The sequence below is a fragment of the Hyla sarda genome, chromosome 5 (assembly GCF_029499605.1).
Source record: "Hyla sarda isolate aHylSar1 chromosome 5, aHylSar1.hap1, whole genome shotgun sequence".
In the NCBI taxonomy this organism is placed as follows: Eukaryota; Metazoa; Chordata; class Amphibia; order Anura; family Hylidae; genus Hyla; species Hyla sarda.
The window spans coordinates 285130624-285147586 of record NC_079193.1 but is presented as its reverse complement, the minus strand read 5'-3'; the positions used below and the strand labels follow the sequence as shown (position 1 = coordinate 285147586).

At 38.7% G+C, this 16963-nt stretch overlaps 1 protein-coding gene across 2 annotated transcripts in view; it reads right to left on the bottom strand.

Moving 5' to 3' along the window:
• The window catches only part of SNTG1 (syntrophin gamma 1), a 647197-nt gene that overhangs the window by 496828 nt on the left and 133406 nt on the right, over window positions 1–16963 (bottom strand). The gene's annotated exons all lie outside the window — the stretch shown is intronic.

Genomic DNA, 16963 nt, shown 5'->3' with positions numbered 1-16963 from the left:
CTCTGTCCTCCACTCGTTATCTGTGTTAATGGCATCTGTTTGAACTTGTTATCAGTATAAAAGACACCTGTCCACAACCTCAAACAGTCACAATCCAAACTCCACTATGGCCAAGACCAAAGAGCTGTCGAAGGACACCATAAACAAAATTGTAGCAGCTTGGTGGGTAGAAATCAACTGTGAGAGCAATTATTAGAAAATGGAAGACATACAAGACCACTGATAATCTCCCTCGATTCTGGGCTCCATGCAAGATCTCACACCGTGGTGACAAAGTGATCACAAGAACGGTGAGCAAAAATACCAGAACCACAAAGGGGGAACTAGTGAATGACCTGCGGAGAGCTGGGACCAAAATAACAAAGTTACAGAGTAACACACTACACCGACAGGGACTAAAATCATGCACTGCCAGACATGTCCCCATGCTTAAGCCAGTACATGTCCGGGCCCATCTGAAGTTTGCTAGAGGGCATTTGGATGATCCAGAAGAGTATTGGGAGAATGTCATATGGTAAGATGAAACCAAAGTAGAACGTTTTGCTAAAAACTCAACTTGTTGTGTTTGAAGGAGAAAGAATGCTGAGTTGCATCCAAAGAACACCATACCTACTGTAAAGCATGGGAGGGGAAACATCATGCTTTGGGGCTGTTTTTCAGCAAAAGGAACCAGGACAACTGATAAAGGAAAGAATGAATGAATGAATAAATGAAAGAAAGAATGAATGAAGGGGGCCATGTATCATGAGATTTTGAGTGAAAACCTCCTTCCATCAACAAGGGCATTGAAGATGAAACATGGCTGGGTCTTTCAGCATGACAATAATCCCAAACACACCACCCAGCCAACAAAGGAGTGGCTTCATATGAAGTGTTTCAAGGTCCTGGAGTGGCCTAGCCAGTCTCCAGATCTCAACCCCATAGAAAACCTTTGAAAGGAGGTTAAAGTCCGTGTTGCCCAGCGCCAACCCCAAAACATCACTGCTCTTGAGGAGATCTGCGTGGAGGAATGTGCCAAAATACCAGCAACAATGTGTGAAAACCTTGCGAAGACTTACAGAAAACGTTTGAGATGAACTTTTGTTATTGTTATTGACCAAATACTTATTTTCCACCATAATTTGCAAATAAATTCTTTAAACATCAGACAATGTGATTTTATGGATTTTTTTTCTCATTATGTCTCTCAAAGTTGAAGTATACCTGTGATGAAAATTACAGGCCTCTCTCATATTTTTAATTGGTGGCTGACTAAATACTTTTTTGCCCCACTGTAACTGTTTAAGACTATCCTCATTGTTAAAGACAGATCTAAAATAATCCCAATTGTGGCATTAAACAGACAATGATATGAGATTGTAAGTCCCATTGAGGACTGGGAGTGGTTTTGGTGAATAAAATCAGTGTATGATGCTACAAAATATTTTAGTGCTACCACATATAAGCAACAGGAAGTAAAAAAAAACATGTAGAAGTACTGAGTTTATTACAGAAAGAATCCATGAAAACATCACTCCATAGATCTGATAAAAACCTCTACAGAAGCTACAGGAAGTTACAAAATAGGATATTGTTGTGATTTTTATTTTTAAATATTGAAGATTTTAAAACACTATTCACCTTTGTCATGGAAAGGGTTGTGTGAATGCATAACAGCAATTACCAATAAAGTTTATTTATCATTCCCAGAGTAAAGATTTTCAAGCTTTAAAGCACACAGCCGCTCTTTAACTGCCTGAAGTGTTAAACCACACCATTAAAGTGTAAACCACAGTGTGCACATAAAGCACATAAAATGACATTCTCAGGAACAAGGCAAATAGTTATTGGAATTCGGCACTTAAAATGCTAGTTAAGAGAATATTGGAAGATACACTTTTGTTATGAATTTCTTTTATTTAATATGAACCTTTCAAAGGTTAAGAAACTGTTTAGAAAGTGTTCACAAACCCTAAGCATTACATTTTATAAAAATAAATAAAAAATAAATTGTCTTTGGATGCCGTGACACGAAAAAAGATGAGCCACTAATCCCTCTTCCATCAATCACCACTTCTGATAGGGCAAACAGCACACACAGCATCTGCCCCTTTACTGCTTCTAACCCCTTGCTGCACTCTTCATATGACATCAACAACCTGAGGACACTTGTGATCAGCAAACACCTTTCACTGGTTTCAGACACAAATCTAGGGGACAAATAAATCCATTAACCAAAATTGGGCAGGTTTTAGAAAGACTCATGATAACAGTTGGAACAAAGCTAATAGAGAGGTGAATCGACCGATTCATTTTACATATTCATCTCGATTAGAATTTGGCAGTGTCCAGATAGCCCGAGGTTGCCCTTGGTAAATTGGCACTGTCACTTAAAAAGCTTTGTTTAGAGACATGTCAAGGGTTTTGATCAGCCGCAGTCTTAGTGTTCAAACTGAAACCAATAGATTAAACTAGCTGGGAGAAGAGCGCGCTAAGCGAGACAAACTTACAATGTAAGTCTATGGGATTGTAATGATCAGCCACACTCTTCTCCCTGCTCGTTCTGATAACAGGATGGGGTCTGAACACTCAAACCCTGACCTTTAAATATGTTGCTAGGACAGGTGCACTTTAAGTATGTTTAGAAGTAAATCCTTAAAAAGGCCGAAGTTCCAACTCTTGTGCAGCACTGAGTGTCTGGACTGAGTGTGAAGCACCTGGCCCAGAGAATGTGGTAAGTGGAGGCTGCAATGCATACAACATCTCCGCTTACTTGCAGTCTACTCAGTGTACAGGAGCAGGGGTGAAACAAATCCAAAAATAATAAAAAATAATTGTCATAATAATTATTATTATGCCATGCCCCTACCATATGGTGGGCCTAACAGCAGAACACTACCCTCCACCCTCAAATTATGGATACCTTATAGGACATACCCCTTTACTCTTACCTAGTTGCCCTTTATACCATCCCCTCTAATGTGTACACCTTCATGTGCCTAACATATGAATATCTATATTGTTTCCTGTCCTTATAATACCATGTTTGCATAAACATCTCACATTGCCTGTTTGCTCTACAAAGTTTCTCTTTTACCTCATTTTTGTGTTATTTTCATTTTTGTCTCTCTTCCATGGAATAATTGCAATGTGCTCTTACTGCCTGTGCACCTCTCTTTATTCCTAACAACATTGTTTTTGCCCTGCAGTTAATCTTAGCTTTTTTCTTGGAAACAGAGACAAAACAAGTTCAGATTCTAAGTAATGCAATTTTTAAAATGTTTAATTAACTTAATTCAACCGCTTTACTCATCTCAAATATGTAACCATACATTTTCAGCACAGTAAAATGAATAATTTTAAGATGGAGGTTGTCATTATGCCCTCTTTTATGTACTTGTTCGATTAGTGTAATCTTGGTGCAGTTTTGTCATTTATTTATTTATATTAAGACAAAGCAAAAAATGAACAAATATCCCCCTTTTTTTTAGCTGCAATTGAGCTGCATTAAATGTTGACCTGCCCAGTAAGTTTTGCAAGCAATGGTGCATCCAACACATTTAAAAACAAAGGAAGGACCTTAAAAATCATATTTTCTTGACCTGAATAATGGATGAAGATATTATATTTATACTGAACAGATGGATGCATCCAAATGCTGACCATGTCGCGTGAAACGACCCTAGGCGCCGCACACCAGATGGGTAGCTAAATAAATGATACAAGTTCTGTTAGTGTATAGCTGTGCCAGTCCTTCAAGCTGAAAATCAACAATATGAAGTGGTTAAAAAAAGGACACTGATATAAAAGTAATTACAAGAAGAGCTGCAATGGGCATTATTGACCTTAAAGGGACTAAGCCATGAGAAAACAACATATAGTTTGAATCAGATGGTTATATTAAATCAACTTTTTAAAGATTTTAAAATTAGATTCTCAACACACCTTTGACCAAGGGACAAGCAGTGGGTCACTAATACCCTTATTTATTCCCATCTACTAAAATTTAGATTTTATTAAGCATCCATAAAATGTTTAGCAGTAGTGATTGTTAAAACCCCAACCTCCTAGCGTGTTATTAGTGTATTAAGTGGTACGCTTTTCAGGTAGGTAGCAATAATCAACCAGTGGTCTGCAACACCACAGATTTGTAATACACACTAAAGGAGATCGCTATTAAAACGCTGATAATGCCCCCTCTACATGTTTTGTTGCATCAGCAACGTCTTCAGGAGTGAAACGGGCATCAACTAGTGTTGCCGACTGACTCACTATTTATGGGCTGTATGCGCTCATCGGCGCCACTCTCAATCTGCCAACTGTCCAATCTATGATCCAGTCGCAGACCATAACATCTCACATACCTTGAATACCCTATCATCTCCGTTGTTCTCTCCATCCATCCATTAGTGTCAGCCAATCATTCAGTGTCCTCCCACCACCTCATCAGTGAGCACCGCAAGATGAGCTTCCCCATTCATTGCAGATAACCCTTTCTTCTTTGCGCACATGCGTTATTCACGGCCAGGGTTCTATGTTCGCGCATGCGCATTTAATCATAATCGGCACTTAGTCTCTGATGGCAAGTTTTGTGCTAAAGGTAGCGCAACCGCATCAAATCGCTCCCATCTTGAGGTTCCAGATGACACCCTGAATAACCTGGAGTTGTTGGAGTTTATTAAAGTGTATCTATATACAACACATTGAATAACATGTGATATTGGACTATAGAATATAAATCTACAGATAATACTATACTACAGATACCTTTTGATATAGAGTATCAGACTATATCTCTAAATAAGAGGCTTTTATTGGAGAATTTCTACAATAACCCTTATATGTGGTATTGATTAATATTTGCCTGTCCCATTATGTCCTTCTACAGTAGATTACATTACAGGGATTACTAAATCACTAGAATAAATCTGTACGTGGTGTCAATTGTTTTATATTATATGTGACACTACATATAATATTACAGGTTTTGATCAAGAGTACTCTACATGCTAGGTCACACAGGTAAATTGGCTTACTTATCCATTGATTTTGGTCTAACCTATCGGGGGAATACAGAGTAAGCCTTTAATTGGCACCTCAGGTGGTATAAGGTGACATTATATTGTCAAAATACATTGCATTCTAGGTGACATTATGGATGCTATTATGGATACTATACGGCTATCACATTATCTCCAAACCTCATGCGATAGAAACATAGAATGTGTCGGCAGATAAGAACCATTTGGCCAATCTAGTCTGCCCAATAATCTGAATCCTATCAATAGTCCCTGGCCCTATCTTATATGAAGGATAGCCTTCTGCTTATCCCATGAATGTTTAAACTCCTTTACTGTATTTGCAGTGACCACTTCTGCAGGAAGGCTATTCCATGCATCCACTACTCTCTCAGTAAAGTAATACTTGCTGATATTACTTTTAAACTTTTGCCCCTCTAATTTAAAACTGTGTCCTCTTGTGGTAGTTTTTCTTCTTTTAAAAATGCTCTCCTCCTTTAAAATGCTCTTCCTACTATATGTGACAACAATTTAATGTCACAATATCTTGTCAAGAGCACTTCGCTCACTGCCTCACATGTATAGATAAGCATCCTTATCCATCATCTCCGGTTAAGATGTTTCTGGTACTGTAAATAGCATGATATCCAATACCATAAATTGGATATCATGCTATATACGGTACCAGAAAAATCTTAACCAGAGATGATGAGTAAGGATGCTTATCTATACATGTGATGCAGTAAGCAGAGTGCTCTTGACAAGCTATTGTGACACTAAACTGATGTCACATATAGCACAAGGTTTGGAGATAATGTGAAAATTTGTCAGGAATTGAAGGCCATGTGTGTTTACAAAGCCCCCATAGTGCCAGAAAATTGCACCCCCCACATGTGACCCCATTTTGGAAACTACACCCCTCATGTAATGTAAAAAGGGGCACAGTGAGCATTTATGCCCCACAGGTGTCTGGCAGATTTTTAGAACAGTGGTCCATGAAAATGAAAAATGAAATTTTTCATTTGCACAGCCCACTGTTCCAAAGATCTGTCAATCGCCAGTGGGGTGTAAATACTCACTGCACCCCTTATTAAATTCAGAGAGGGGTGTAGTTTCCAAAGTAGGATCACATGTGGGGGTCCACTGTTCTGGCACCACATGGGGCTTTGTAAACGCACATGGCCAGGACTTCCATTCTAAACAAATTCACTATCCAAAAGCTCAATGGTGCTCCTTCTGAGCATTGTAGTGCACCAGCAGAGCACTTGACATACACACATGGGGTATTTAAATACTCAGAAGAAATGGGGTTACAAATTTTGGGGGTCATTTTCTCCTATTACCCCTTGTAAAAAATGCTAAATTTGGGGAAAAACCAGCATTTTAGTGAATTTTTTTTTTCATTTACACATCCAACTTTAACAAAAAGTCTTGAAACACCTGTGGGGTGTTAAGGCTCCCTGTACCCTTTGTTACGTTCCCTTGAGGGGTGTAGTTTCCAAAATAGTATGCCATGTGTTTTTTTTTTTTTTTTTGCTGTGCTGGCACCAGAGGGGCTTCCTAAATGCGACATGCCCACCAAAAACCATTTCAGCAAAATTTGATTTCCAAAAGCCAAATGTGACTCCTTCTCTTCTGAGCATTGTAGTTCACCTGCAGAGCATTTTACTTCCTAACATGGGGTATTTCCATACTCAGAAGAGATGGGGTTACACATTTTGGGGGGCATTTTCTCCCATTACCTTTTGTAAAAATGGTAAATTTGGGGTAAAAAAGCATTTCAGTGAATTATTTTTTTTCATTTACTGATCTGACTTTAACAGAAAGTCATCAAACACCTGTGAGGTTTTAAGGCTCACTGGACCCCTTGTTATGTGCCTTGAGGGGTGTTGTTTCCAAAATGGTAAGCCATGTGGGGGTGTTTTGTGCTGTTCTGGCACCATAAGGGCTTCCTAAATGCGACATGCCCCCCAAAAACCATTTCAGCAGAATTCACTCTCCAAAATCCCATTGTCGCTTCTTCCCTTCTGAGCCCTCTACTGCGCCCGTCGAACACATATGAGGTATTTCCTTACTTTAGAGAAATTGGGTTACAAATTTTGTGGGGCTTTTTCTCCTATTACCCCTTGCAAAAATAAAAAAAACTGAGTCTGTAAGAACATGCCAGTGTAAAAAATTAAGATTTTTTTTATAATGCGTTAATTTATGGGGTATTTCTAATAAGATGGCCCTTCAAATCCACTTCAAAACTGAACTGGTTCCTGAAAAATTTTGATTCAGAAAATTTTGTGAAAAATTGCTGCTATACTTTGAAGCCCTCTGATGTCTTCCAAAAGTAAAAACATGTTAACTTTATGATGCAAATATAAAGTAGACATATTTTATATATCATTTTTTTGGAATATCCATTTTCCTTATAAGCAGAAAAAAATGCATCTTCATCAAATTTTGGAATTTTTCACCAAGAAATGATGCAAGTATCGACAACATTTTACCACTAATATAAAGTAGAATATGTCATGAAAAAACTATCTCAGAATCAGATTGAAAGGTAAAAGCATCCCAGAGTTATTAAGGCTTAAAATGACAGTGGTCAGATGTGCAAAAAATTGCCGGGTCCTAAAGTGAAATTTGGCTGGGTCCTTAAAGGGTTAATGTAGTGTCACATATAATATAGAACAATTGACACCACATACAGATTTATTCTAGTGATTTAGTAATCCCTATAATGTAATCTAGAATGACATAATGTGACAGGCTAATATTAATCAATACCACTTATAAGGGTCATTGTAGAAATTCTCCAATAAAAAGCCTCTAATTTACAGATATAATCTGATTCTCTATATCAAAAAGTATCTGTAGTATAGTATTATCTGTAGATTTATATCCTATAGTCCAATATCACATATCTTATCCAATGTGTTGTATATAGATACACTTTAATAAATTCCAACAACTCCATGTTATTCAGAGCAATCTGATATGCATGCACTACCTTTAGCACAAAACTTACTGTCAGAAACTAATTGCCGATTATGATTAAATGCACATGCGCGAACATAGAAGCCTGGCCAGGAATAGCGCGCTTGCGTAAAGAAGAAAGGTTGATCAGCAATGAATGGGGAAGCTAGTCATGCGGTGCTCACTGATGAGGTGTCGGGAGGACACTGAATGATTGACTGACACTAATGAATGGACGGGGAAAACAATGGAGATAATAGGGTATTCAAAGTATGTGAGATGTTGTGGTCTGAGACCAGATCATAGATTGGACAGTTGGCGGATTGGGGGTGGCGCCAATGAGAGCATACAGGTTATAAATAGCGAGTCAGTCGGCAACACTGTTTGATGCCTGTTTCCCTCCTGAAGACATTGCTGATGCTACACAACATGTAGAGGGGAAATTTTCAGCGTTTTAATAGTGATCTCCTTTAGTGTGTATTACAAATCTGTGGTGCTGCACAGTGCAGACCACTGGTTGTTCATTGCTACCTACCTGAAAAGCGAATTGTTATCAGTGAACCACTTAATACACTAATAACACACTAGGAGGTTGTGATTTTAACAATAGCTTCTTACTAAACATTTTATGGATGCTTAATAAAAGCTAAGTCTTAGGGGGTGGGAATAAATAAGGGTGACCCAGGGCTTGTCCCTTGGTTAAAGGTGTGTTGACAATACTGACCATGACCCCTCTCGGGGTATTGTTTGTAGTTAAAATTATATTAGAGATTATATTTAAAAAAAAATGATTTAACAACTGGTTTCAATGAGATCTAATTTTATTGGGAAAAAATTATAATATAAAAGCTATTGTGTGCCATAATATTGTGAAGAATTACAACTGTAAAGTTATTAAAAATAAGAAAACTTAAATAAATTGGTTGACATGTTACATAAACCACTAAAAGGCTTTTGAAAATACTGAGGTTGTGCAGGGTTAGAAAAACAAGTCTGATTCCCTCTAAAATCAGTGCTACACCTGGTTTCAATAGAGCTGAGCTACAATACTAGTCTTAACCCATATATAAGTACAGTATTGTTTGTAAAAAAAAAAAATCCTGGAACACCTCTTCATTATAGGGAATTTGTAAATTGTAGATCATTCTGTTTCCTTGTTTACACAGATGGCAGATCACACATATTATAACTTTTGTATTGGCTGGAAGGACGAAAAACCATGGCACTCGGTATGCTGGAACACTCGTGCTCCTTTATTGTAACATAGGAGTATACGGACACCGGGAGCAGAGATGGGAGCACGAGCCAACAACCGTTTTGCCGCGAACTGCAGCTTCAACTGGACCTAGGTCCAGTTCAAGCCACAGTTTGCAGTGAAACGGTCCAGTTGAAGCTGCAGTTTGCAGCAAAACGGTCGTTGGCCTGTCCTCCCCTCTCCACGTGTCTGTATACCCCTACACCAGTCGTCTCACTAGCTCTATATCCACTGAGCACCAGACAGCTGGGAAAAAGTGGCTGCATCTGATTGGCTCGACAGATTCCCAGGTAGACAGGTGTGGCGTTATTTGGTTCCAGAAGTGCCGACCTATTTCTCTTTTAAGACTATCATATTATAACTTTATTGAAAGGTTTGTTATGGCTGTTGCATACCAGGCATTTTTGCTGAATTTATTTGATAAATGTTGTTAAAATAAACAATTGAGGAAAGAAATATTTAATCTTTTATATTGCATTCAGTTGCCATATGCATTTGATCTGTCTTAAATAATGACCATAATGTGGAAAAAAGTAGAAACGAAAACATATAAAAGAAATTGAAAGAAGTCAGATTAAACAAAATTGGGAGGGGGGGAGAAAAGGAGAAAAAATGTAAAACTAAAAAAAAGGGAAACAAATATGAGTAAAAAGTAATGAAGCCATGCTGAGTCTGTTAAATTATAACTATTTATTCCTATATTGTTGCCAAGCAGCCCAATTTAGAACAAGAGTGTGTTCCCAGCTTGATAATTCCTCTGCACATTAGTGCCACTTTATCAAGCGATTGTTTTTTTTAAGTAGGGGCCTGTGTCTTTTGCCAATACAAGGTATTAGCATTTTTGCTGCTGATAAAATACACTTCCTTCCAAGAATTACATCTCCAGCATCTATTAGTTTTGGATAAGCCTTATAAGCTTTCCTGCAATTTTACACACTTAGAGACCCCAAAGCCCTATGTAGGATGTCATCCCTATCACCTGCTATCAGTGACATATCTAATGCCATTTTTTTTTCAGCAATGGGAATACATTTTTTACACCCTTATATTCCTAGTCTAAAATTGTCTACATATATGATGAAAAGAATATTCACTAGTTCCAGGTGTCTGTTGTAAAGAGCATATTGAGCAGTGGAGTTTCTCTTTGCAACATACCAGAATCCAAATGGAATTGTACATGCTGTATAATAAACAAAAAAGAATCTGTATCATGACATTAAAGAGCAGTATTACACCAACAACAGATCTGTGCGATGTTTAACCTATTGTCCTAAGTTTCAGAAATCCCTAATGTCTGAGATCAGAACGTACACTTGATATGATTCTTGTAGCTTTAGGGTAAAATTCATGATGTTAGAGAATATCTAAGGAAGAAGTAGAAAACCAGATACAATTTTTCTTTCTTTTTTAGATGAAATCAAGAAAAAGTAGGAATGGGCAGAGTGTACAACTATCTACTAACTGTGTTTTGCATGTACATTTATACAATACAATTTTTTTAGGTTTCTTCCTCCAAGACAATCGATGTGTCAATGCTGACATTGAGCAACAGCTGTTTAACAGTTTGATTTATTTGTGTTTGTTTTATGCCTTCATGCGTTTACACCGATGAGTTGCGTATTCAGATTGACTATCATTTATGAGCAAAAAGAATAAGGTAGCAAGGGAGGCAGTGCATGTGGAAGATATTTAGCAAAGATAGATTGATTATAATATACACTAAGTATACCACAAATATACCAAGGGTAAAAAAGACTAAAAGGTCTATCACATATATACTGAGGCAAATATGTTGCAGCAATGAAAGCTTAGAATTATTTTAAATATTAAGTAAGATTCAAGTGGATCGATTTTATGCCAAAATTATAATATGGATGTGTCTATCCTTACCTTTTCTCATAGTACGACTTACCTCAACATGTGTGTCACAAAATGACCACCTTAGGAAAAAAATACTTTATGATAATATGTCAGGACACCTATATACCAGATCTGTGAATGTGTAGGTCAACCCAGAGGTTGTGATGTGACCTTTGCGAGCCTGTTGTGATATTATATTGAATTTGTATAAGGAGAAATTTGACTCATTATATTAGTTAATGGCAGCATTCCTAATTACCCAAGACCAATAGAAAGATAGTCACATCCCTTGGGATATTGGACTGTAAAGGGGTTGCTGGAAACATCATTCAAAAACAGAGACTATGATAGTGAAGAGTAACATGGAAATATAACAACCCTGGTGGTCTCAGTTTTTGAAGGTATTTATGGGTACTTCCATGGTTCCCTAGGGAAAAGAAGGGACAAAGAATAACATTTCTAGTGTTTTAGGCCAATGAAAAGATGAGTGGTAACATCCTTGGTGATCTAGGGCAGTGGATGGTGTAAATGTTAACATATGTGGTGGGTCTAAGGCATGGAAGAAGTTTAAGATTACATCCTTGGTATACTAGGACATTGAAGGGATAAATGGTAACATCTATGATGGTCTTGGCAGAGAAGGGGTTTAAGGTTACAATCTGTATGGACTGTGGCAGTAAAAGGGTTTCTGATTATATATGTGGTGGTCTAGAGCTAAGGAGTTTAATAATAAAATCTTCTGACTAGGATAATACATTATTTGTATAGTAAAGTATACAAATGTAGTATTCTTTATTTATTTTTTAATCAGGTAGTGCACTCATTGCCAACAGAATTAAAACTAGTGATAGAATGTAAGGGTTAAGTGTGGATCCAGATATGACCCCAATTAGGCAGAATTTCACCATTATTTATTTTACATGACATTTCATATATGTGATTCCCAAGATACAGTATTTACCAAAACATATATCATATTTGTTTCTAACTGTATATTTTGTTATAAAAGGTTCAATATAAAGAGAACAAGGATAAAAAAATAAGTCATGAATAGAAAAACATAACAGGAGTTATGTGTACTCAATCAAGCAGTCTCTAGCACAATAGGGACAAGAAAATCAATCCCCCAATCATAGCACCAAACTAGGAAGACAAGATAAATAAAATACAGGATCTGCTCAGGGTCAATATCTTATAATTATCTGTAGATTTAAGAAATGTGTAGGGGTTCAAAACTTTCTTTACACAATATCCCATTTGCAATGTCAATATGAAGCAAAGAAAAGGCTTAACGTAGCGTTAAAAGGGTTATATAGGACCAAAAAAAGCTAATATTCGGATGGGGAGGCATAAAAAACACACCACCTACTTTGGTCTCCTTCTGCTTGTGGTGAAACGTCATCCAGTCTGCCATTGCTAAGACAAGTCATTGCTAAGACAAGTCAGTCTCGGAAGTAGTGGAACACAAAGGGGACCATGTGATATCACACTGTCAGCTTCGGGTTATATGCTGTGGTTATATGGATTCATCACTACTGAGATAGGCAAATGTTTTTTAGTGTACTTTTTGGCCAATGAGATAACTAGACATATTGACCAGATATGATTTTGTAATGGATACAGGAGTATAACTATAGGGTGCGCAGAGGTATGGTATTCCACCCATACCCTGGAGCTTCAGGGAGAACTAAAAACCCCTTTTCACATAAGAGCACACTAAGATTATAAACTGTGCTTGACATTTAAATATATAAACCTAGATATTACAACTGTGTTTTCTAAATATTCGCCATTTAAGTGTAAGGCTAAATTCCCACCGCATTTGGGATATAATGTTGGAATATATGTCAGAAAACTCTTCCAATATATATGTTAATATGTTCACAGACTTGAGTTGGCATGCGCTTGGTTAGGATATACTGTGACCCTTAAGGCTAAACTGCATTGAAAATTGTAGTTGTATGTTAATAAATATGGAAACCATAAAAACATATAACATGTTGTATTATATTGCTATGGCAGTCTTTGGGAGATATATGCAACTGTACAAGTATACAGTTGTTTCACGTGGCAGGTCACTATGTCACTCTTTAGCATTTAGCTGGAGAAATGGATCAATGCCAGATTTTAGCTGTATCTGGCTGTTGCTGTGGCTTGTGCCTCCCCAAGGTTATTTAATGCACAATTTAGGGGCATGACCAGGGAGCTATTATTTAGACCCCAGAAAGGTGGCTGCTATAGGTGACGCCAACCCACCAGCATTGATATAGTTTCAAACATCGGCAAATTGTTATATGATTCGAAACCAACAAATGTGTTATTATTATCTTTTGTTTGCTCATGTTTTTTTTTCTGATTTGTGAATCTAATTTTATAAATTCTCTTATAGAGATAACATTGTTGTTTAATTTATTCCTACTATAGGTCAATCATATTCGCTCAATTACTCCTTCAGTTAATTACTACTATTCCCTGCATAGTAATATTATGCAATTATTTTCAGTACTGTAAAAAGGTTACATCTGATGCAATGCAATTTGTTTGAGAAGCGTTTGCCTTCTATAGACTATATATTAGTAAAAACAATGTGATCGCCCGAATCTCCACAGTTAATATTTGAGAACGACATGTGTTAATTTTCTCATTAAAAGTGGGGTTTGTTCTTTACATATAAAATATGTTTGCTGGATGTGCTCATTTTAATTTCAAGTTTGGTAGCACAAAGCCAATAACATAAAAATCCACTTCAACAAGAATCTAATCATTGAAATGTCCAATTAATTCACACTAAGTCTCACTAACAAGGAGAACATATTGGAATACAATTATTCTTCGTGACTGTCCTTTTTTTCAAAAAGTCTAAAATTAAATTAGATGCACTAAACACTTAAAAATCCTCTTAAAAATATGCAGCATTTGTTGAAAACAACAAGCACATGCACCATATCCTTATTTATGGACTGTAACCTAGCATGCTGTTTTACAAATCTTCAAATTTGTCATTTACTGTCAATATGGACATGATTCATCACAAATGTTTATTTACCTGTAAAGAATACAGAACAAGTTGGGCCTTAAAGGGGTACTCCCTCCCTAGACATCTTATCCCCTATCCAAAGGATAGGGGATAAGATGTCTGATCGCGGGGGTCGCGCCGCTGGGGACCCCCGCATTATTGCATGCGGCACCCACCTGTTTTTTCACCAGAACCGCTGGAGGGTCTGAGGAGCAACTACGAGAACGGAAGTCCGTGACGTCAGGACTCCACCCCGTGTGACGTCACGCCCGTAGCCCCAATGCAAGTCTCTGGGAGGGTTATTTACAGATTATAACTTTAGGATAGGGTCATATATACTGTTGCTAAATCTGCTGTTCAGTGGGAAATATGCTGTGTATTCTCTTATGGGCAGACACACAGGGCTACCTGGTGGCAGCCTGTGTATGCAGTGAGGTTTACACTCCAATGTGACTGTGACTTCAGGGCCACCTCTAAACCTCACTACACACACACACACAGGGCTGCCATGGGGTAGCCCTGTGTGTATGCTCATAGGTGAATATGCAGCATATTTCCCTCTGCACAGCAGATTTTTTGCAATGTGAAATACGCTTCATATACACTATGTGTGACCCTACTCTTAGGGTGGGGTCACATGTTGCGTATTTTTCTGCATATTTGCTTCAGTGGGTAGGAAAATATGCAGCAGCAAATATGTAGTAAAATATGGAACGTGTGACCCTACCCTTATAACATATTTGTAAGACTCACGGTTAGTAGACTGGAATGCAGGAGGTAGTAAATCCGCAGGACCTGTGTGACCTGTGTGGCTGATGATGTGGGCCGTGCCAGGGAGCAGAGTCTAAGGTGCCACTGGTTTTCACCAGAGCCTGCCACAAAGCAGGATGGTCTTGCTGCGGCAGGTGGCACCCAGATCACTACCCTGGTATGACTTGACCACACAGGAGGAGTTTCGAGGCACAGGAAGGATATGGCAACTCGTGGCCAGGATAGCAGAAGGTCAGGGCAGGCAATACAGGTGCATAGTCAGGATCGAAGCAGGAGGTCAGTAGGCAGTAGGCAGGTGGCACAGGAGCAAAGTCCCGGAACAGAGGTCAGAAACACGGTAAGGCAAGACTAAATAACACTTTCTCTCAGGCATTAGGACAACAAAGATCTGGCATGGATGTGTGGGAGGTACAGGACCTTAAAACAGTGGAACAGGTGTAAACCATAATTATGGACGCACTGGTCCTTTAAATCTTAGAGCTCTGGCACACGCGCGCCCTAGGATGCCGGGGCACGCGTGTCTGATCTGAGAGACAGAAAAAGCAGCAGAGGATAGAGGTGACAGGCTGAGATTCACATACGGGCGCCTCCCACAATGCGAATCCAAGCCCCGCGGGCTGGGGACGAGAGATGTGGAATGCGCTCATGGCCAGCATGTCTGGCCGGAGCACAGATTGTAACAGTATTCTCAGAAGAACTGACAAGTTTCTGATCATGAACATCCAGTCCAATCCCAAAGGTTTTATATCTACAAATTATTTCCTTCTAATATTCTGATATTAGTCATGTAGCTGAGTATACAGATACGAACAGCTTTATCTTTGCTTTCTTTTAAAGATTGCAATTTCTCATGATACAGATTGAGCACAATAGCAAGTCATGCTATCAGAAGTACCTATTTAGTTTCAACAGGACTTTTTGATCCCTTTTTATGACATGTTTCTGGGTTCTGATGTGACCAAAAAAGGAATAATTCTTGCATTAGGTATCTTTTCTTTGTTTATACTGTTCACCATGTGGCATGAAGAACATATTTTAATAGTTCGGACATGGTAATGCCAAGCATGTTTATTATTATTATTATTATTATTATTACTCTTTAATTGGAAAAAGATTTGATAATCTTCTAAATTTGTATTATAAAAAAAAAAAAATATATATATATATATATACCGTATTTATCAGGGTATACCACGCGCCGGCCTATAACACGCACCCTCATTTTACCAAGGATATTTGGGTAAAAAAAGTTTTTTTACCCAAATATCCATGGTAAAATGAGGGTGCGTGTGTGTGCGTGTATACCCCGATGCCCCGATCCGCGCTGCTTCAGGCCTCCTGTGTGCGTCCCCTGCGTCGTTGCTATGCACTGCACGATGCGGCGCACTGACGTCATGCACCGCGCCGTGCAGCGCATAGCAACGACGCAGGGGACGCACACCGGAGGCCGGAAGCAGCGCGGACCCGACCCCGGCAACAGGTAATTATGCAACCGGGGATGGGGGGAGGCAACGGGGCAGCGGCACCAGCAATGGGTGCCGCTGCCCCTTCTCTTCCCCTGGCTGTCGGCGCCGCTTCTCTCCCCCTGGCTATCGGCGCCGGCAATGGGGCTCCAGCACCGATATTCAGGGGGACAGAACGGGCAGCGGCGCCGATAGCCAGGGGGAGAGAAGGGCCAACAGCAGGGCTCTAGACCCCAGGAAAGGCAGGGGGAGAGAAGCGAGCAGTGACGGCCTCTCTCCCCCTGCCTTTCCTGGAGGTGTATCAGCGTATAACACGCACATAGACTTTAGGCTAAAAATTTTAGCCTAAAAAGTGACTGTTTTACGCCGATAAATACGGTATATATATATATATATATATATATATATATATATATATATATATTCTATATTTTTATTTTATCACCCAAGGTGACTTTTATAAGCAATCTTTAAATTTTTTTATACAGTTCACGGCCATACACCACCATGACACCTCAACTGGTATCCTACAATTATGTTAGTTCACTCTCTAAATGCCATAATCACTATTGGTGATGGCATGAAGTTAAACTACCGTGACCAAAGGAAAGTCCAAGGCTTGTAGTTGCAGGCAGGT